We start from the raw sequence: 24,625 nt of genomic DNA, 5'->3' as shown, positions 1-24,625 counted from the left end.
TATCAGAGCAACATAAGTCAGTGAGTAGCATGTTAGATATTTCACGTGTTTGTCAGAAGGTGTTACATCACAGCAGCGTGGTTAAATGATTGTTACGAGAGAGATATTTCACACGCAAGCCACGAGGTGGCTCATAACAACACCACGATTAAGTGAATGTCACGTTAGATACTTGCCGACAGGTAGAGGGTTGGGACTATAGTGGTCCGTAAAGCCCACCGTGAACACTTCACAGGACCTCATCTCTTCTGACAAAATTGTCTAGTCTGTTTAGCACCCGATGGCTCAGTGGCAAGTTTGAGGTCTTACAACTCTCAAAATCTGTTTTCGATACCTGTGGGCACAACACAAATAGCTCATTGTGTAGCTATGCGCTTAACAACAAAATGAACCGTTTATTCACAAATCTGTCTGTGTATCCACGACTTTCATGGGCTACGGCACAATAAGGGTGAAGATAACACCAGTATTACGACTACTTCCGGTAATCACTGTTGAAACGTCACGACTACTACCGGTAATCACTGTTGAAACGTCACGACTACTACTGTTAAATACATTTCATTCTTGGTAAACTTTAGTTTTCGACTTACAGCCGTTTTTCTGGTAACAAAAAACAACTTGTATTTAATAATACAACATGTCGTTGCTTTCGGTAAGTTTACACAACGTTAAAACCTGGGGTTCGATATCCTGCGGTAGACATGATACAGGTGGCGCATTGCGTAGTTTTGTCGGGGAAGTCTACAACGATAAATTCAGAGGCCCGATACCCCTGACGGTCACAGCAGGTAGGTCGATGTGCGTTTGATATAACACGCAGGTAGTTTTTACGCTAAACAACAACTTTAATTGATTGTTCTGAATGTTAGCGTTGTTCATTATGTTGCTATATAGTTTGCATAAAGTTAGTAACAAAGAAACCTGTTGTTTGTTGTTATTTTCAGTGGTTACCAATGTGAGACCTGGCGTGCAGTCAGTATGCAACAACTGTGCACACGGTGCACGAAGCGTATAAAAGATCACTGTAATATGCAATATTCTTTAGGTATTTATTACAAGAAAAAACAACTTACGAACTAGCACAAGTTACCATTCATTTCCCATCATTGGTTCATTTCTGTTTTATACGAATCAGGTTTTTGGCGATTTACGATGTGACCTGAAGGTACTTTACGACTCTTAACGTGGGGTCAGAGACGCCACCAAATTCCTGGAATTTCTTCAGGTGATACATGTAAATTAGGACAGCAGGTATGGCAGTTTTAAAAGGTTCTTATTCGATACTGGAAGAACGAATATGTCATGGTGATATGTTCTTCCTGGTTCTACTCCTTTGTTCTACAGCTAATCACGTGGCTCTTCTAGTTTTGTCTTTTTCACAATGTAGTTTTACTGTCACTAAATGTACCATTTTGTCCCTAACTGTCGCACGTATTACCGCTAGTACCTTTATCACTGTTTGTTTTGTTCTAACCTTTTCATATGAAATTACTACACTTGATCTTCTGCGGACCAGCGGTTCGAACCTTGGTTTTGCGACGATTTGTGACTACACGTTTTTTTTTCTTCATTCTACCTGTTGAATCTTTATAAAATAGAGGAGCTAGAACAGATAGTGTGAAAACATTTAATAGTAAAACGCTACACGCGTAGGTGATAACATTAAATGTTAAGCGGTGCACACGTAGTGACATCTTTTGGTTTTAAATGGAAATAAAGCCAATCGCATGTACCCAGTAGATATATTTAATTTTAGTAAATATTTTGCAACGAATTTCTTTATTATCTCTATAATGATAAATCATATTAATTTTCTATATTATTTTCTTTGCACGAGCTTTTATGTGGTTTTAGTCATTCCAAATTGCGTGTCTAACTTTTCTACTTTTATTTAAGCCTAGCGCATTGATTCTTAGTGTATTTACGCATGCGCGCATACAGGCGCACTTGAGATATGAGGCGTAACGCGTTGAACAGTAAAGTATTTGGCAATGTGAAAAAAAAAGGCCTACAAGAGGCTGTGCTAAAATAATTTATCTGCACTTATCTTTCTGTCCGTTGCATATTTCTTAATTGTGTGTTTTTTAATTTTTAACACAAATAAATTATGTTTTTCAACTCTTAGTAAAAAAATCCAAGTTCTTTGAGGCCTGATGGCAGGCGATATTCCTGTAAAAACCAACAAAAAACAGATAGCTAGCGATACTGGACATAAGCGATTTGACGATCCACTTTCTACAATTTACTGAGAAAGATAAGATAAACCACAACTCTGTATGTGTGGGAGAACATAACTAGTTAATCTGGCACAATTAACCAATTTAGTGTTTTAAAAGAAGTACCCGACGATTGCGTTATACATGTTTGTGTGTTATTGTTAGAGTTCAGTTGTAGTTAGCACACATGGCATGACAAAAATTTGAGAAAAACGAACTAGTAAGCGAACTAGACAGATACTGTATACATGATGAGGATAGACCTAAACACCTTTCCTCAGTAAATATATATTTTCAAATAAAACAAAAAGGCCACCTATAAACTAGATTCCACATTAGTTTAGGGATTAGCTGATGAACATTGAAAGGGATTTATGTAAATATTTTATGGTTAATACATATCTAATGAAAGTGCAAATTGTTATGGGACTATTAAGAGAAATGATATATTTACACCAAGTGTATGTGTAGATAGTTGATATATTTACACCAAGTGTATGTGTAGATAGTTGATATATTTACACCAAGTGTTTGTGTAGATAGTTGATATATTTACACCAAGTGTTTGTGTAGATAGTTGATATATTTACACCAAGTGTTTGTGTAGATAGTTGATATATTTACACCAAGTGTATGTGTAGATAGTTGATATATTTACACCAAGTGTATGTGTAGATAGCGCATGGACATTAATTAAGCGGCCTGAGTAAGTGCGGGTTACTCCGGTTCTAGTGTAAAATTGATAAATACACTTGACAGTCGCTAAAACCAAGAGGAAAAAGTCGACAAGTTAACCTGTACTTGTACAAACACAAATAACCATAAGAGACAGAGAGTTCTTAGATGTCCGGGTTCATCTTGTTATCTTCGAAGCTTCATCAAATGTTACCGTTCACAGATCCGGTTTTTTTAAAGATCGTTGTATATTTATTTACTGGCTTCCATTCACATATCCGTTTTTTTTTTTTAAATAAAGATCGTTGTATATTTATTTACTGGTTGCCGTTCACAGATCCGTTTTGTTTTAAAGATATAGATCGTTGTGTATATATTTACTGATTGCCGTTCACAGATCCGTTTTTTTTTAAAGATCGTTGTGTATATATTTACTGGTTGCCGTTCACAGATCCGTTTTGTTTTAAAGATATAGATCGTTGTGTATATATTTACTGATTGCCGTTCACAGATCCGTTTTTTTTAAAGATCGTTGTGTATATATTTACTGGTTGCCGTTCACAGATCCGTTTTGTTTTAAAGATATAGATCGTTGTGTATTTATTTACTGGTGGCCGTTCACAGATCCGTTTTGTTTTAAAGATCGTTGTGTATTTATTAACTGGTTGCCGTTCACAGATCCGTTTCTTTTTTAAAGATCGTTGTGTATATATTTACTGATTGCCGTTCACAGATCCGTTTTTTTTAAAGATCGTTGTGTATATATTTACTGGTTGCCGTTCACAGATCCGTTTTGTTTTAAAGATATAGATCTTTGTGTATTTATTTACTGGTGGCCGTTCACAGATCCGTTTTGTTTTAAAGATCGTTGTGTACATATTTACTGGTTGCCGTTCACAGATCCGTTTCTTTTTTAAAGATCGTTGTGTATATATTTACTGATTGCCGTTCACAGATCCGTTTCTTTTTTAAAGATCGTTGTGTATATATTTACTGATTGCCGTTCACAGATCCGTTTTTTTTTAAAGATCGTTGTGTATATATTTACTGGTTGCCGTTCACAGATCCGTTTTGTTTTAAAGATATAGATCTTTGTGTATTTATTTACTGGTGGCCGTTCACAGATCCGTTTTGTTTTAAAGATCGTTGTGTATTTATTAACTGGTTGCCGTTCACAGATCCGTTTCTTTTTTAAAGATCGTTGTGTATATATTTACTGATTGCCGTTCACAGATCCGTTTTTTTTAGAGATCGTTGTGTATATATTTACTGGTTGCCGTTCACAGATCCGTTTTGTTTTAAAGATATAGATCTTTGTGTATTTATTTACTGGTGGCCGTTCACAGATCCGTTTTTTTTTAAAGATCGTTGTGTATATATTTACTGGTTGCCGTTCACAGATCCGTTTTTTTTTAAAGATCGTTGTGTATATATTTACTGGTTGCCGTTCACAGATCCGTTTTTTTTAAAGATCGTTGTGTATATATTTACTGGTTGCCGTTCACAGATCCTGTTTTTTAAAAAGATCGTTGTGTATGTATTTACTGATTGCCGTTCACAGATCCTGTTTTTTTTAAAAAGATCGTTGTGTATGTATTTACTGGTTGCCGTTCACAGATCCGTTTTTTTAAAAAGATCGTTGTGTATATATTTACTGGTTGCCGTTCACAGATCCTGTTTTTTTAAAAAGATCGTTGTGTATGTATTTACTGGTTGCCGTTCACAGATCCTGTTTTTTTTTTTTTAAAGATCGTTGTGTATATATTTACTGGTTGCCGTTCACAGATCCGTTTCTTTTTTAAAGATCGTTGTGTATATATTTACTGATTGCCGTTCACAGATCCGTTTTTTTTAAAGATCGTTGTGTATGTATTTACTGGTTGCCGTTCACAGATCCGTTTTTTTTTTTTTTAAGATCGTTGTGTATGTATTTACTGGTTGCCGTTCACAGATCCTGTTTGTCTTTTTTTTAAAGATCGTTGTGTATGTATTTACTGGTTGCCGTTCACAGATCCGTTTTTTTAAGATCGTTGTGTATATATTTACTGATTGCCGTTCACAGATCCTGTTTTTTTTAAAAAGATCGTTGTGTATGTATTTACTGGTTGCCGTTCACAGATCCGTTTTTTTAAAAAGATCGTTGTGTATATATTTACTGGTTGCCGTTCACAGATCCTGTTTTTTTAAAAAGATCGTTGTGTATGTATTTACTGGTTGCCGTTCACAGATCCGTTTCTTTTTTAAAGATCGTTGTGTATATATTTACTGATTGCCGTTCACAGATCCGTTTTTTTTTAAAGATCGTTGTGTATGTATTTACTGGTTGCCGTTCACAGATCCTGTTGTTTTTTTTTAAAGATCGTTGTGTATGTATTTACTGGTTGCCGTTCACAGATCCGTGTTTTTTAAAGATCGTTGTGTATATATTTACTGGTTGCCGTTCACAGATCCGTGTTTTTTAAAGATCGTTGTGTATATATTTACTGGTTGCCGTTCACAGATCCTGTTTTTTTAAAAAGATCGTTGTGTATGTATTTACTGGTTGCCGTTCACAGATCCTGTTTTTTTAAAAAGATCGTTGTGTATGTATTTACTGGTTGCCGTTCACAGATCCTGTTTTTTTAAAAAGATCGTTGTGTATGTATTTACTGGTTGCCGTTCACAGATCCTGTTTTTTTTTTTTAAAGATCGTTGTGTATATATTTACTGATTGCCGTTCACAGATCCGTTTTTTTTAAAGATCGTTGTGTATATATTTACTGGTTGCCGTTCACAGATTTGTTTCTTTTTTAAAGATCGTTGTGTATATATTTACTGGTTGCCGTTCACAGATCTGTTTCTTTTTTAAAGATCGTTGTGTATGTATTTACTGGTTGCCGTTCACAGATCCTGTTTGTCTTTTTTTTAAAGATCGTTGTGTATGTATTTACTGGTTGCCGTTCACAGATCCGTTTTTTTAAGATCGTTGTGTATGTATTTACTGGTTGCCGTTCACAGATCCTGTTTTTTTTTTAAAAGATCGTTGTGTATATATTTACTAGTTGTCGTTCACAGATCCGTTTCTTTTTTAAAGATCGTTGTGTATGTATTTACTGATTGCCGTTCACAGATCCGTTTCTTTTTTAAAGATCGTTGTGTATGTATTTACTGATTGCCGTTCACAGATCCGTTTTTTTTTTAAAGATCGTTGTGTATGTATTTACTGATTGCCGTTCACAGATCCGTTTTTTTTTAAAGATCGTTGTGTATGTATTTACTGATTGCCGTTCACAGATCCGTTTTTTTTTTAAAGATCGTTGTGTATGTATTTACTGGTTGCCGTTCACAGATCCTGTTTTTTTTTTTAAAGATCGTTGTGTATGTATTTACTGGTTGCCGTTCACAGATCCGTTTTTTTTTTTTAAGACCGTTGTGTATGTATTTACTGGTTGCCGTTCACAGATCCTGTTTGTCTTTTTTTTAAAGATCGTTGTGTATGTATTTACTGGTTGCCGTTCACAGATCCGTTTTTTTAAGATCGTTGTGTATGTATTTACTGGTTGCCGTTCACAGATCCGTTTTTTTAAGATCGTTGTGTATGTATTTACTGGTTCCCTTCACAGATCCTGTTTTTTTTTAAAAGATCGTTGTGTATATATTTACTAGTTGTCGTTCACAGATCCGTTTCTTTTTTAAAGATCGTTGTGTATGTATTTACTGATTGCCGTTCACAGATCCGTTTTTTTTTAAAGATCGTTGTGTATGTATTTACTGATTGCCGTTCACAGATCCGTTTTTTTTTTAAAGATCGTTGTGTATGTATTTACTGGTTGCCGTTCACAGATCCTGTTTTTTTTTTTTAAAGATCGTTGTGTATGTATTTACTGGTTGCCGTTCACAGATCCGTTTTTTTTTTAAAGATCGTTGTGTATATATTTACTGGTTGCCGTTCACAGATCCTGTTTTTTTAAAAACATTATTCTGTACTTGTTGAACGCTTCAAACCACTTTTAAAAGTTTCTTATTTGTAAAGCATGAGGAAACAGAATGATTTATGAGTAATTCTTGTTAGTAGATTCTGTTCTCTTTCAGTCCACTTGACCACCCACTCACCACTTGACCACCCACTCGCCCATCTCTCCTGTGTACTGTAGTTACGATGCCCTGTGGAACAACGAATGTGTAGAACCTTTCATGTATATGTGACGTCATACTTGTTAGAGAAGATGAAATTCCTCCTCTGACCTTCGCGACCTCTGGTGTGAGATAACAGCGTTTCCAATTAGAAAATAAAGCCACCCTTTGTTGTGTGTTAAGTAGCGCATGTGTATCCGCTGTTATTGTGCTAAAATGCATCATCGTAAAGAGAGCAAGTGTCGGAAATGGTGGCCTATTCGTCATATGACGTCATATTATGTTAGTTTTAATAGCTTGCTAAGAACGTGGTTTTCTGTCCATCTGTTTTACTGATGCTTGTCTCATTAGGTGCTGCTATTGTCAACATTTAATATATATATTATTAAAACACAAATAACCTCCATGGTTATAAAATATATATATATTTACTATGTTCTTAAAAAGACAAAGTTAGTATCATATAATGATTTCTAGATGTTTCAATGTTTCTGTAATGTCCTGTCGTTCGCTTTCCTGTAAATTGTGTTTGGTTTCGAATGGTAACAAGAAAATAACCTTTATTTTAAGACTTGTAGATGAGTTTTGTATGTTGATTGATTGCGACACCAGGGGGTTGCTGTTTTCATATTGGTGTATTCCCATACCACGCATAAATATGGGTCTCGTGTCAGATTTCGTGATTGTGTTATCACGTTTGTTGAACTAACAAAACCTACTGGACTTCGTCAGTGTAAAGAACCTCACACCATCCCGGTTCTGGTTCCTGTATATATTATCTTTCTCTGTGTGTTTTCCTTCGTTCGCTCCGTTTCAAGAAAGCCTTACCATACGGAAGAAGTTGTCTGGAAAGTATCAGTACGATTCTAGCCCCCCCCCCCCAACCCCACTGGATAAAGAAGAGTGGGTAAGGGGTGAACTATACATCACGTGATGTCAAGTCTAATATCTCTGGTGTCGAGAGTTAACTAATTAAAAGGTTTCAGTGACGACACACGTTGCGTTTGTGGATGCACGTGTGCCACACCGTGGTGACAAACCCCTTATTTCACATTACTCTTGTCATCATATTAGCCTGGGGGACAGTGGTGCCCCCACAGTCGGTCTGTTTAGATCAGTTTCTACCTTCGTTTTAGTCAGAAAAATGAAAGAATTGAACGAAGAGACTTACAAGTGAAGAGAGATTTTATATGCTATATCATTATATGACTTATATCTATTCATATATATTTGTCTGCCTGTATTCCTATCTAATTATATATATATATATGTTTATTATTTGTATCGTTTGAAAACCAATAAAAATGTTTATGTGACCTTGCGTCTAAACTTTATAATCAGTTCTTGTTTGTATCTATCTATGTATATGATGTATTCTCACTGCACCGCTCCTCTATACAGTATTAAATTAGATATATTAACTACTGGCTTCATCTTTGCTTCTCTCTTTTTATGTAGGTCATGGAAAGAAGTCTCATAATTATCTGTGTGTGTTAAAAGATAAAAATTGTACGCTTGTGCAGTTTTTGTCTGTTTTGTTTTATCTCGTTTAACTGGTCAGGCTGAATTAACGTGACCATTATACGTTGTGCACGTGCGAGGAAAGTAACTGGGTTCCTCCAGTTTTCCTACTTTGAACAGACGGTCGATAAACATTATGTAGTTAAACGTATAATCAGAATCATGGGTTCGAGTCTCACCCGGTTCCCGTTGTTACTTTTTCAGGGTGATGTCTGCTGTTGCCTCTAGACTTGTTGCAATACGTAATATTGTAATTGTAATGATAAAGTTATAAAAAAGAAAAGTTTAGTAGAATTGTTATATTTTATCATAAATTATATACAAATAACATTGTCTGTATTTATATAGTTTACATAACAAGTTATTTTGAATTCTGAGCTCATTGTATTGTTATATAAATACACCGACTGATAGACGGTGTATCCCCACCGCAGTGTTGGTCCTACTTCATTAGTCACCTTCAAAACCTAGAATACATTATAATCCTGCGTTGCAACTTGTACCTTAGGATCCTTTTGTAAAAATACGCAGCGTATTTTATTTCAGGTTAATGTGTTTTGTATACGGCTTAAACATTTATGGTTGTAATATATATATGTGTGTGTTTTTGTTGTATCGTTGTCTGTATTTTTCTTTTCTGTGGTGAAATGAATTGTTTTTAGTCCCCAGGTGATAAGATTGAAGATAGAGAAAAATCAAAGTTGATTGATTGGTAGAGCCACATTGCGGGGAAGTTTGATAACAGAGCCACAAATTTGTTGTAAAATAATCAATATTTATAAAAGCCAAGTGTCAGTCACGCGGTCACGCTCGATTTCTCTGAATTTCTCCTGTTACGTAAGTCCAGTTTCGCTTTTACTCCTATAATACTTTCTCCTTTGATTGTCCGTTCACATATTAGTAAAATGTAATCGCTAACGTAGGTATAATCAGCTCCTAAATTTTGTCATCTTTTCTTCTATATAAAAACCTGTAAAGTAAGCATGTGTGTGGCACACATCATTATGACGTCAAACTATGTAGGATACGAATAGGAAAGCAGGGAAAATTCTCGTGATGGAGGACACGGAAGTGCATGCGTACCCTATCACTGCCTGTGGAAAATAAGTAAAAAAAATAGAGCAAGTCTATGCTTGTGAATTATTAATAAAAATAATTTGTTGGAATAAACTGAAGATATGATCCGGAGAAACCAAGATGACCTTTCTTCTTCAGAAGAAGGTGTGTGTGTGTGTGTGTGTAATCTCTTGGTCAACGTATGTGTTAACATTTTATCCAAAGACACTATTATGTAGCATGTTTACTTAGTCATATCTAGTGGTTTCACAATCAGTAGGTACATCGTTCTGGGGTAATAGTTTTCTTTCTTTTCTTATTTCTCTACGGAATAAATTTGGCTTTCAGTTATTTCTAACAAGCTTTTACACTAGTAATAATCTTTGTAAATATAACAGTACTGTCTGTTGTATGTTCATGTGACTACTTACAACAGTACTGTCTGTTGTGTGTCCGTGTGACTACTTATAAATATAACAGTACTGTCTGTTGTATCTCCGTGTGACTACTTATAACAGTACTGTCTGTTGTGTGTCCGTGTGACTACTTATAACAGTACTGTCTGTTGTGTGTCCGGTTGACTACTTATAACAGTACTGTCTGTTGTGTGTCCGTGTGACTACTTATAACTACTGTCTGTTGTATCTCCGAGTGACTACTTATAACAGTACTGTCTGTTGTGTGTCCGTGTGACTACTTATAACAGTACTGTCTGTTGTGTGTCCGTGTGACTACTTACAACAGTACTGTCTGTTGTATGTTCATGTGACTACTTATAACAGTACTGTCTGTTGTATGTCCGTATGACTACTTATAACAGTACTGTCTGTTGTATGTCCGTATGACTACTTATAACAGTACTGTCTGTTGTATGTCCGTATGACTACTTATAACAGTACTGTCTGTTGTACGTCCGTGTGACTACTTATAAATATAACAGTACTGTCTGTTGTACGTCCGTGTGACTACTTATAAATATAACAGTACTGTCTGTTGTATCTCCGTGTGACTACTTATAACAGTACTGTCTGTTGTGTGTCCGTGTGACTACTTATAACAGTACTGTCTGTTGTGTGTCCGGTTGACTACTTATAACAGTACTGTCTGTTGTGTGTCCGTGTGACTACTTATAACTACTGTCTGTTGTATCTCCGAGTGACTACTTATAACAGTACTGTCTGTTGTGTGTCCGTGTGACTACTTATAACACTACTGTCTGTTGTATCTCCGTGTGACTACTTATAACAGTACTGTCTGTTGTGTGTCCGTGTGACTACTTATAACAGTACTGTCTGTTGTGTGTCCGTGTGACTGCTTATAAATATAACAGTACTGTCTGTTGTATGTCCGTGTGACTGCTTATAAATATAACAGTACTGTCTGTTGTATGTCCGTGTGACTGCTTATAAATATAACAGTACTGTCTGTTGTGTGTCCGTGTGACTACTTATAAATATAACAGTACTGTCTGTTGTGTCCGTGTGACTACTTATAAATATAACAGTACTGTCTGTTGTGTCCGTGTGACTACTTATAAATATAACAGTACTGTCTGTTGTGTGTCCGTGTGACTACTTATAAATATAACAGTGCTGTCTGTTGTATGTCCGTGTGACTACTTATAAATATAACAGTACTGTCTGTTGTATGTCCGTGTGACTACTTATAAATATAACAGTACTGTCTGTTGTATGTCTGTGTGACTACTTAAAATATAACAGTACTGTCTGTTGTATGTCCGTGTGACTACTTATAAATATAACAGTACTGTCTGTTGTATGTCCGTGTGACTACTTATAAATATAACAGTACTGTCTGTTGTGTGTCCGTGTGACTACTTATAAATATAACATATAACAGTGCTGTCTGTTGTGTGTCCGTGTGACTACTTATAAATATAACATATAACAGTGCTGTCTGTTGTGTGTCCGTGTGACTACTTATAACACTACTGTCTGTTGTATCTCCGTGTGACTACTTATAACAGTACTGTCTGTTGTATCTCCGTGTGACTACTTATAAATATAACAGTACTGTCTGTTGTATGTCCGTGTGACTACTTATAAATATAACAGTACTGTCTGTTGTATGTCTGTGTGACTACTTAAAATATAACAGTACTGTCTGTTGTATGTCCGTGTGACTACTTATAAATATAACAGTACTGTCTGTTGTATGTCCGTGTGACTACTTATAAATATAACAGTACTGTCTGTTGTGTGTCCGTGTGACTACTTATAAATATAACATATAACAGTGCTGTCTGTTGTGTGTCCGTGTGACTACTTATAAATATAACATATAACAGTGCTGTCTGTTGTGTGTCCGTGTGACTACTTATAAATATAACAGTACTGTCTGTTGTATCTCCGTGTGACTACTTATAAATATAACAGTACTGTCTGTTGTGTGTCCGTGTGACTACTTATAAATATAACAGTACTGTCTGTTGTATCTCCGTGTGACTACTTATAAATATAACAGTACTGTCTGTTGTATCTCCGTGTGACTACTTATAACAGTACTGTCTGTTGTATGTCCGTGTGACTACTTACAACAGTACTGTCTGTTGTATGTCCGTGTGACTACTTATAAATATAACAGTACTGTCTGTTGTGTGTCCGTGTGACTACTCATAAATATAACATATAACAGTGCTGTCTGTTGTATGTCCGTGTGACTACTTATAAATATAACAGTACTGTCTGTTGTATCTCCGTGTGACTACTTATAACAGTACTGTCTGTTGTATGTCCGTGTGACTACTTATAAATATAACAGTACTGTCTGTTGTATGTCCGTGTGACTACTTATAAATATAACAGTACTGTCTGTTGTATGTCCGTGTGACTACTTATAAATATAACAGTACTGTCTGTTGTATGTCCGTGTGACTACTTATAAATATAACAGTACTGTCTGTTGTATCTCCGTGTGACTACTTATAACAGTACTGTCTGTTGTATCTCCGTGTGACTACTTATAACAGTACTGTCTGTTGTATCTCCGTGTGACTACTTATAACAGTACTGTCTGTTGTATCTCCGTGTGACTACTTATAACAGTACTGTCTGTTGTATCTCCGTGTGACTACTTATAACAGTACTGTCTGTTGTATCTCCGTGTGACTACTTATAACAGTACTGTCTGTTGTATGTCCGTGTGACTACTTATAAATATAACAGTACTGTCTGTTGTATGTCTGTGTGACTACTTAAAATATAACAGTACTGTCTGTTGTATGTCCGTGTGACTACTTATAAATATAACAGTACTGTCTGTTGTATGTCCGTGTGACTACTTATAAATATAACAGTACTGTCTGTTGTATGTCCGTGTGACTACTTATAACAGTACTGTCTGTTGTGTGTCCGTGTGACTGCTTATAAATATAACAGTACTGTCTGTTGTATGTCCGTGTGACTGCTTATAAATATAACAGTACTGTCTGTTGTGTGTCCGTGTGACTGCTTATAAATATAACAGTACTGTCTGTTGTGTGTCCGTGTGACTACTTATAACAGTACTGTCTGTTGTGTGTCCGTGTGACTGCTTATAAATATAACAGTACTGTCTGTTGTATGTCCGTGTGACTGCTTATAAATATAACAGTACTGTCTGTTGTGTGTCCGTGTGACTGCTTATAAATATAACAGTACTGTCTGTTGTGTGTCCGTGTGACTGCTTATAAATATAACAGTACTGTCTGTTGTGTGTCCGTGTGACTGCTTATTAATATAACAGTACTGTCTGTTGTGTGTCCATGTGACTACTTATAAATATAACAGTACTGTCTGTTGTATGTCTGTATGACTACTTATAAATATAACAGTACTGTCTGTTGTATGTCTGTATGACTACTTATAAATATAACAGTACTGTCTGTTGTATGTCTGTATGACTACTTATAACAGTACTGTCTGTTGTGTGTCCGTTTGACTGCTTATAAATATAACAGTACTGTCTGTTGTATGTCCGTGTGACTACTTATAACAGTACTGTCTGTTGTATCTCCGTGTGACTACTTATAACAGTACTGTCTGTTGTATCTCCGTGTGACTACTTATAACAGTACTGTCTGTTGTATCTCCGTGTGACTACTTATAACAGTACTGTCTGTTGTATCTCCGTGTGACTACTTATAACAGTACTGTCTGTTGTATCTCCGTGTGACTACTTATAACAGTACTGTCTGTTGTATGTCCGTGTGACTACTTATAAATATAACAGTACTGTCTGTTGTATGTCCGTGTGACTACTTATAACAGTACTGTCTGTTGTGTGTCCGTGTGACTACTTACAACAGTACTGTCTGTTGTGTGTCCGTGTGACTACTTACAACAGTACTGTCTGTTGTGTGTCCGTGTGACTACTTACAACAGTACTGTCTGTTGTGTGTCCGTGTGACTACTTACAACAGTACTGTCTGTTGTGTGTCCGTGTGACTACTTACAACAGTACTGTCTGTTGTGTGTCCGTGTGACTACTTACAACAGTACTGTCTGTTGTATGTCCGTGTGACTACTTACAACAGTACTGTCTGTTGTATGTCCGTGTGACTACTTACAACAGTACTGTCTGTTGTATGTCCGTGTGACTACTTACAACAGTACTGTCTGTTGTATGTCCGTGTGACTACTTATAACAGTACTGTCTGTTGTGTGTCCGTGTGACTACTTACAACAGTACTGTCTGTTGTATCTCCGTGTGACTACTTACAACAGTACTGTCTGTTGTGTGTCCGTGTGACTACTTACAACAGTACTGTCTGTTGTGTGTCCGTGTGACTACTTACAACAGTACTGTCTGTTGTATGTTCGTGTGACTACTTATAAATATAACAGTACTGTCTGTTGTATGTCTGTGTGACTACTTATAACAGTACTGTCTGTTGTATGTCCGTGTGACTACTTATAACAGTACTGTCTGGATGTATCACGTAGAAAGATTTAGTTATGTGTTTCTTAGCGATATTTGTAGACGTTTTTTTTACCACTAATTCGCCCCTGTTGATGGATCTTTACTGAATTTGACATGAAGGTTTCTGGTTCCATGGTTTCACAGTTCGTGTTTTGTAGTTTTCATGGGCGTTTTTTTAAAATAACTACATACAAGGGAAGTAACTTTTCATGTCCAAAGGTAACTTTTTATTAATCACGAATTTATATGCTCCAGGTAGTAATAACAAATGGTTACAGTTAACCCTCGAATGCTATAATGTATTAAAGAAACGTTCATTTGTTCGCTAATAAAAAATTGTCTGAATAACACAATGGAAACAATATATTTTCATCAACAACCAATCAAAGGACCAACAATGCAGTATCAACAACCAATCACAGGACCAATAATGCAGTATCAACAACCAATCACAGGACCAACAATACAGTATCAACAACCAATCACAGGACCAACAATACAGTATCAACAACCAATCACAGGACCAACAATACAGTATCAACACCCAATCACAGGACCAACAATACAGTATCAACAATCAATCACAGGACCAACAATACAGTATCAACACCCAATCACAGGACCAACAATACAGTATCAACACCCAATCACAGGACCAACAATACAGTATCAACACCCAATCACAGGACCAACAATGCAGTATCAACACCCAATCACAGGACCAACAATACAGTATCAACAATTAATCACAGGACCAACAATGCAGTATCAACAATTAATCACAGGACCAACAATACAGTATCAACAATTAATCACAGGACCAACAATGCAGTATCAACAATTAATCACAGGACCAACAATACAGTATCAACAGTTAATCACAGGACCAACAATACAGTATCAACACCCAATCACAGGACCAACAATACAGTATCAACACCCAATCACAGGACCAACAATACAGTATCAACACCCAATCACAGGACCAACAATGCAGTATCAACACCCAATCACAGGACCAACAATACAGTATCAACACCCAATCACAGGACCAACAATGCAGTATCAACACCCAATCACAGGACCAACAATGCAGTATCAACACCCAATCACAGGACCAACAATGCAGTATCAACACCCAATCACAGGACCTACAATGCAGTATCAACAATCAATCACAGGACCAACAATGCAGTATCAACAATCAATCACAGGACCAACAATGCAGTATCAACAACCAATCACAGGACCAACAATGAAGTATCAACAATATATCAACGTGATATGTTTTTAAACAGTATTTAATATGTATTTTAACATTTGTACTCCATACTAGGGTTGTGTATACTAACCCTGAAAAAAGCCACAAGGGCGAAACGTTGGTTTAAATATAAAATATTATATTTATTTATACCGTAGAGGTCTCTCTTCTCAACTACTATCAAGATGTGTTTAACATGATTAATATGCATTTCTATTTCAGTTATTGATCACCAAATGAACTCAAACCACTTGTAAACAAAAACAAGAGCGGATCTTCAAAAGCCGCGGCACGCGAAATTCCTGCAGGCTGGATTAGATTAAATTAGTATACGAGATCTTGGGCGTAGTCAGTTGCATCAGTCGAAAGGGTTTGATCTTCTGAGTTCAAAATTGTAATTAGATCTGAAATAAGTCAATAGATGACAGACGTATGTCTTTAAGATAAAATGTTCATTTCAGGTTTAAAGGTCAAGTCAAGGATTGGTAAAGTCAGTTACGTCCATTTTAATTTAGAACTGCTGACAAACGGGATTTCAGTTAACCAGCGATCCCTACACGACTACTCTTAGCGATAACGGAACTGATTTTTACACTTATCACAATTAGTATCGACAATAATTAAAAGATAGCATAACATTCATATTACTTGTTCATTTTGTATTGTCCAGAAGCTATTATGTTTTGATTTAGTTTTGCATTAGATTCTCTGGTGACGAGAGTAGCTCGTCCTGGGAGCGATTTTTTTTTGATGTACTGTTGTGCAATATATATATAGCTAGTTACATTAATAAGTGTTTGAAGTTCGTTCGGTAAAAGATAGTAGCGTGTTTCTTTATAACCGTTTTGACTAGAGTATTTTACCCATGAGAGAACTTTGACAACTGTGTTCGAGAATAGCTCCTATTATTAAGGAAATTTTTTTTGTGCAGTTATCTCAAATCTCCGTCAACTCCTGACCAGTTTCAGATCTAATTACAGTTTTGGACTTGAGAAGCCAAACCCTTTTACATTGATGTATTTGACAACTCCCAAGGCCTCATAGGTTAATCTATTCTAATTCTGCCTGAAAGAATTTCAGTTTGAGGGTAGGCTGGTAGAAATTCTGATGAGTAATAAAATGAAACCGGGTGCACGTGCACCCCATTGGTATTGTTGGCCCACAAAAATACAACTACACGTGCGTCCCATTGGTATTGTTGGCCCACAAAAATACAACTACACGTGCGCCCCATTGGTATTGTTGGCCCACAAAAAATACAACTACACGTGCGCCCCATTGGTATTGTTGGCCCACAAAATACAACTACACGTGCGCCCCATTGGTATTGTTGGCCCACAAAATACAACTACACGTGCGCCCCATTGGTATTGTTGGCCCACAAAATACAACTACACGTGCGCCCCATTGGTATTGTTGGGCCACAAAAATACAACTACACGTGCGCCCCATTGGTATTGTTGGCCCACAAAAATACAACTACACGTGCGCCCCATTGGTATTGTTGGCCCACAAAAATACAACTACACGTGCGCCCCATTGGTATTGTTGGCCCACAAAAATACAACTACACGTGCGCCCCATTGGTATTGTTGGCCCACAAAAATCCAACTAATAAAACAAGTGGGGGAAATTTTCATTGATTAATTTACTGTAATCCTGCCTCGGAGAATTTAATGTGTCGCGGCTGTTGAGGATTCCATCTTATTTGAGATCAGGCGCCATTCTGTTCAACAAAGAATGAACCAGTCGTGAATGACAAACCTGCACTCGCCACAGTTCGTTAGTGTTTAGAAGTAGACGTACACTTTAGTAGCCGTAACTTAGCCACGCAGGTGTCACGAGGAAACCATTAACCCTATTTGACCTCAAGGACAACACTTGCTTATTCTACTTCATGTCCACATCTTTAGCTTGCTGAATGATATGTGTAATGACCATTTAGTTGGGTGGTTCTTTCGTACCTTATCTAACGTTTTATGTGTTTTGCGAATAGCTAAGTTGAACTCACGCCTTTAAGAATAAATTACGGAGGGGTGGTAGTGGAAGCTGTGTTGGCCACCCTGGTCATAAAACAGTAACTTTCGTCTCTGTACACACTTCATTCTGGATAATATCTCCTGACACGTTCACCTGGATGGTAAAGATGGTCGCGTACAACGTTCAGATTTTCTCTGAAGAGGGTTGCTTTTTATGAGTGAAACTCTGATGTCGTATGAAGCTGTACAAAAAGGAGTCAGGAGTTATCATCTGTACCCAAGAAAGTTTCGCCATTTGCCGAGTAACTGTTAACTCCAGAAACTGTACGCAGTATTATTTGAAATAGAGAAGTGTGTATCGCTATCGACGAAGTTTAAATGTCCATCTATGTTCGTGTTTCGTAACCTCGTGTCTTGAGACTGGGAGAGGGGTGTTTCCCACTTAGAGAACAATACTTACAAATGTGTTAAACCTAAATATAGAGAGGAAACGGTTCGGGACAGGACCGTTGAATTAGATAAAAGAAAACAACAACGAAACACAAAACAAGTGAAGTTGTAGTGAAAATTTTAGCCCCATAGATTTGTTTGCGTAGGCATGTACAAATAAATACTTTTGGTCAAACAACAGTCTTTAGTCAGTTCTAAATTCATATTTTCACCTAACAAAACAAAACCGTGTTTATAATAAAAGCACAACAATAATAAACAATGAATGAAATCTCGAACTGAAATAAATGAGGGGGGGGTGAATTATTTGTGTCTTTAGCCCCCAACATACAAGATGTTTCTGTGCTACTGACAAGATTAATTAGCAAGGTGTGAACTTGTGGTTGTTACTGGGCCACTTATGATGTACCCGTCACGAGGTTGTTAGTGGGCGACTTATGATGTACCCATCACGAGGTTCTTAGTGGGCCACTTATGATGTACCCATCACGAGATTCTTAGTGGGCCACTTATGATGTACCCATCACGAGATTCTTAGTGGGCCACTTATGATGTACCCATCACGAGGTTCTTAGTGGGCCACTTATGATGTACCCATCACGAGGTTGCTAGTGGGCCACTTATGATGTACTCATCACGAGGTTGTTAGTGGGCCACTTATGATGTACTGATCACGAGGTTGTTAGTGGGCCACTTATGATGCACCCATCACGAGGTTGTTGGCGGGCCACTTATGATGCACCCATCACGTGGTTGTTGGCGGGCCACTTATGATGTACCCATCACGTGGTTGTTGGTGGGCCACTTATGATGTACCCATCACGAGTATCTGGTTTTTAAAGTATAAGTATTTTGCTTATTTGAATTCAAGCGCAAACCTACACAATCTACATATATCTGCTCTTCCCACCACGGGTATCAAAACCCGGTTTCTAGCGTTGTAAATCCGAAAACGTGCCGTTGTACAACTGGACGTCATTAATTCGTTATGTTAGTTTTTCTTGTTTCACTTTTAAGTTTTTATAATTTCAACAGCTCAAAGTGTTATTTCTGTATGGATAAATCCTGTTTGAAGTAATTATAGAAAGGGACATTGTATAAGGAACAGGAACAGCTATTTGTTCTATGCCGAGAAAAAAACAAACAAGAAAAGAAAATAACTGAAGTAATTCAGCTTCAGGGCGGTCACGTGGCCTGATTCATTTCAGTTTCTTGAACTTCAACTTCCGGGTGGTCACGTGGCCTGATTCATTTTAGTTTCTTCTATGTCTTTCATATCAGAGTTTTGTGCATTTACAACTTAATGTGTAAACTAGAACGTGAAATTCGTGTAATATTATTACAATAACTTTTTGTGAAACTGTAATATAAATTAATCTAAAACTATTGCTCAAAACACTAGCAGAAAATTACACAAGTTCGGAGTTTGTGTTTTCTGATACTATAATTCCCGTTGTAACTAGGTAACTTTGTATAATCACTTTATTTAGGAAACTACGTTCTACATGTAATTAGAATTCGGTAGAGAAGCTCATATGGTAGTAAGTGTGTAGGAACCTCTTTTGTCGGGGAGCGACCTCCAAGCAACATAAAATTCCAGATATTACTTAGACGTGAAAGGTAATGTTTTATTATATGTTACACAGTACACATGCAAGGTAATGTTTATTATATGTTACACAGTACACGTGCAAGGTAATGTTTATTATATGTTACACAGTACACGTGCAAGGTAATTTTTTATTATATGTTACACAGCAACACGTGCAAGGTAATGTTTATTATATGTTACACAGTACACGTGCAAGGTAATGTTTATTATATGTTACACAGCAACAACGTGCAAGGTAATGTTTATTATATGTTATACAAGTACAACGTGCAAGGTAATGTTTTATTATATGCCATTATACAGTACACGCGCAAGGTAATGTTTTATTATGTTATACAGTACACGTGCAAGGTAATGCCTTTTTATATATATGTTATACAATTACACGTGCAAGGTAATGTTTTATTATATGTTACACAGCACAATTACACGCGCAAGGTAATGTTTTTATTATATGTTATGCAGTACACGTGCAAGGTAACGTTTTAATATGTTACACAGCACACGCGCAAGGTAGTGTTTTATTATATGTTACACAGCACAACGTGCAAGGTAATGTTTATTATATGTTACACAGCACAACGCGCAAGGTAATGTTTATTATATGTTATGCAGTACACGTGCAAGGTAACGTTTTAATATGTTACAGCACACGTGCAAGGTAGTGTTTTATTATATGTTATACAGCAACAACGTGCAAGGTAGTGTTTTATTATATGTTATACCATTACACGTGCAAGGTAATGTTTTATTATATGTTACACAGCTACACGTGCAAGGTAATGTTTTATTATATGTTACACAGTACACGTGCAAGGTAATGTTTATTATATGTTATGCAGTACAACGTGCAAGGTAACGTTTTAATATGTTACACAGTTAACACGTGCAAGGTAGTGTTTTATTATATGTTACACAGTACACGTGCAAGGTAATGTTTATTATATGTTACACAGTACGCAAAATGCAAGGTAATGTTTATTATATGTCATACAGCACACGTGCAAGGGGACCTTTTTTTTATTATATGTTACAGCAATTAACGTGCAAGGTAATGTTTATTATATGTTACACAGCAACAACGTGCAAGGTAATGTTTATTATATGTTATACGCAGTACACGCGCAAGGTAATCGTTTATTATATGTCATATACAGCAACAACGTGCAAGGTAATGTTTTATTATATGTTATACAGGTACACGTGCAAGGTAATGTTTTATTATATGTTATACAGCAGTACACGTGCAAGGTAATGTTTTATTATATGTTATGCAGTACAACGCGCAAGGTAACGTTTTAATATGTTACACCGTTAAACACGTGCAAGGTAGTGTTTTTATTATATGTTACACAGTTAACAACGCGCAAGGTAGTGTTTTTATTATATGTTACACAGTACACGTGCAAGGTAATGTTTATTATATGTTATGCAGTACACGTGCAAGGTAACGTTTTAATATGTTACACAGCAACGTGCAAGGTAGTGTTTTTATTATATGTCATACAGCATTACACGTGCAAGGTAATGTTTTATTATATGTTCACACAGCAATTGCGATTACGCAAGGTAATGTTTTATTATATGTTACAGCAATAACGTGCAAGGTAATGTTTTATTATATGTTACACAGCACACGTGCAAGGTAACGTTTAATATATATGTTACACAGTACACGTGCAAGGTAATGTTTTATTATATGTTATATAGTACACGTGCAAGGTAATGTTTTATTATATGTTACACAGTACACGTGCAAGGTAACGTTTTAATATGTTACACAGTACACGTGCAAGGTAATGTTTTATTATATGTTACACAGTACACGTGCAAGGTAATGTTTATTATATGTTACACGGTACACGTGCAAGGTAATGTTTTATTATATGTTACACAGTACACGTGCAAGGTAATGTTTTATTATATGTTACACGGTACACGTGCAAGGTAATGTTTTATTATATGTTACGCAGTACACGTGCAAGGTAATGTTTTATTATATGTTATGCAGTACACGTGCAAGTTAGTGTTTGAATTTTCGGAGAATAATATTTCTTTGCTTATTGGTGCCTCCGTTGAAATTCCTCTATGTGAGTGACCGTTTTTGTTCCATATTCACAAATCCAGGAGGAACTATTGCTTCATGCGCCACCTTGTGTATATTAACCTTTAGTTTTTAAACTCCAGGACATAGCTGAAACGGGCAGTACCCGAGACGCCTCATCATGACAGATCGTTCATTTCTTGTTAATCGTTTTAAAATAAAGATTTAGTTTAATGGTGATGAGTGATCTTCATGTGTCATTGGAAACAAGTAACCAATCAGTATCGAGATGAGTAATCTTCATGTGTCATTGGAAACAAGTAACCAATCAGTATCGAGATGAGTAATCTTCATGTGTCATTGGAAACAAGTAACCAATCAGTATCGAGATGAGTAATCTTCATGTGTCATTGGAAACAAGTAACCAATCAGTATCGAGATGAGTAATCTTCATGTGTCATTGGAAACAAGTAACCAATCAGTATCGAGATGAGCAATCTTCATGTGTCATTGGAAACAAGTAACCAATCAGTATCGAGATGAGTAATCTTCATGTGTCATTGGAAACAAGTAACCAATCAGTATCGAGATGAGTAATCTTCATGTGTCATTGGAAACAAGTAACCAATCAGTATCGAGATGAGCAATCTTCATGTGTCATTGGAAACAAGTAACCAATCAGTATCGAGATGAGTAATCTTCATGTGTCATTGGAAACAAGTAACCAATCAGTATCGAGATGAGTAATCTTCATGTGTCATTGGAAACAAGTAACCAATCAGTATCGAGATGAGTAATCTTCGTGTGTCATTGGAAACAAGTTGGAAGTAACCAATCAGTATCGAGATGAGTAATCTTCATGTGTCATTGGAAACAAGTTGGAAGTAACCAATCAGTATCGAGATGAGTAATCTTCATGTGTCATTGGAAAAAGTTGGAAGTAACCAATCAGTATCGAGATGAGTAATCTTCATGTGTCATTGGAAACAAGTAACCAATCAGTATCGAGATGAGTAATCTTCATGTGTCATTGGAAACAAGTAACCAATCAGTATCGAGATGAGTAATCTTCATGTGTCATTGGAAACAAGTAACCAATCAGTATCGAGATGAGTAATCTTCATGTGTCATTGGAAACAAGTTGGAAGTAACCAATCAGTATCGAGATGAGTGATAGTTTATAGAACCTTTAGGGTTGAAACAAGTTGGAAGTAACCAATCAGTATCGAGATGAGTGATAGTTTATAGAACCTTTAGGGTTGAAACAAGTTGGAAGTAACCAATCAGTATCGAGATGAGTAATCTTCGTGTGTCATTGGAAACAAGTAACCAATCAGTATCGAGATGAGTAATCTTCGTGTGTCATAGGAAACAAGTTGGAAGTAACCAATCAGTATCGAGATGAGTAATCTTCATGTGTCATTGGAAACAAGTTGGAAGTAACCAATCAGTATCGAGATGAGTAATCTTCATGTGTCATTGGAAACAAGTTGGAAGTAACCAATCAGTATCGAGATGAGTAATCTTCATGTGTCATTGGAAACAAGTAACCAATCAGTATCGAGATGAGTAATCTTCATGTGTCATTGGAAACAAGTAACCAATCAGTATCGAGATGAGTAATCTTCGTGTGTCATAGGAAACAAGTTGGGAGTAACCAATCAGTATCGAGATGAGTAATCTTCATGTGTCATTGGAAACAAGTTGGAAGTAACCAATCAGTATCGAGATGAGTAATCTTCATGTGTCATTGGAAACAAGTAACCAATCAGTATCGAGATGAGTAATCTTCATGTGTCATTGGAAACAAGTAACCAATCAGTATCGAGATGAGTAATCTTCATGTGTCATTGGAAACAAGTAACCAATCAGTATCGAGATGAGTAATCTTCATGTGTCATTGGAAACAAGTTGGAAGTAACCAATCAGTATCGAGATGAGTGATAGTTTATAGAACCTTTAGGGTTGAAACAAGTTGGAAGTAACCAATCAGTATCGAGATGAGTGATAGTTTATAGAACCTTTAGGGTTCAGTTAGTGCCCTTCTTAATGATTTCGTCACTGAGATTTTGCTAAAGATGTGGAATGGTTGGTGACTGAAGTGATTTCCAAAAAAAGGGTCAGAAAGCCGCCTAGAGGGGTCACCTGTTTTAACCACTCGTACCACTACACAGTAGTGTGTTGTCTGTCGATTCAGTCAGTAAATAACGTTATGTAAGGGAAGCTTAATGTTACAATTTGTAGTGTCATGAAACCAGTAATATGTGCGCATTCCATGAATCACGAGAAGAATTATGTACTCTGTTGACTAGAACAGAGCATGACATATGGACTTTAAAAGCAACAAATTTAAAGTTTTGTTTATGGCTTTGGAAATCTGTTTACCACTCCATGTGCATATATTCTTGGCAGACCATTGAAACTGTTGTAATTATAGGGTTAAACGTATTAGATGGGATTTTGTTTCGAATGCTGGTGTAAAAGTGTATTGTGGGGATGTGCATCAGATGTAGCAGCCATGATGGTATTTCTATAGTGTATTGTGGGGATGTGCATCAGATGTAGCAGCCATGATGGTATTTCTATAGTGTATTGTGGGGATGTGCATCAGATGTAGCAGCCATGATGGTATTTCTATAGTGTATTGTGGGGATGTGCATCAGATGTAGCAGTTTCATGATGGTATTTCTATAGTGTATTGTGGGGATGTGCATCAGATGTAGCGCCATGATGGTATTTCTATAGTGTATTGTGGGGATGTGCATCAGATGCAGC

At 36.5% G+C, this 24,625-nt stretch overlaps 1 protein-coding gene across 5 annotated transcripts in view; it reads left to right on the top strand.

Annotated features, from left to right (window-relative positions):
- Positions 1–24,625, top strand: part of LOC143247839 (homeobox protein extradenticle-like) — a 127,249-nt gene that overhangs the window by 8,473 nt on the left and 94,151 nt on the right. Inside the window, exon 1 of one of the 5 annotated variants that reach the window (XM_076496367.1) lies at positions 9,252–9,365. The exons of the other annotated variants lie outside the window; for them this stretch is intronic. The gene's annotated coding sequence lies outside the window, so the exon portion shown is untranslated. Of the gene's footprint in view, positions 1–9,251; positions 9,366–24,625 lie in introns of those variants that run through there. 5 annotated transcript variants of the gene reach the window in all.

The sequence above is a fragment of the Tachypleus tridentatus genome, chromosome 3, assembly GCF_004210375.1.
Source record: "Tachypleus tridentatus isolate NWPU-2018 chromosome 3, ASM421037v1, whole genome shotgun sequence".
NCBI lineage: Eukaryota > Metazoa > Arthropoda > Merostomata > Xiphosura > Limulidae > Tachypleus > Tachypleus tridentatus.
This window is presented reverse-complemented; position numbering and strand designations above follow the sequence as displayed.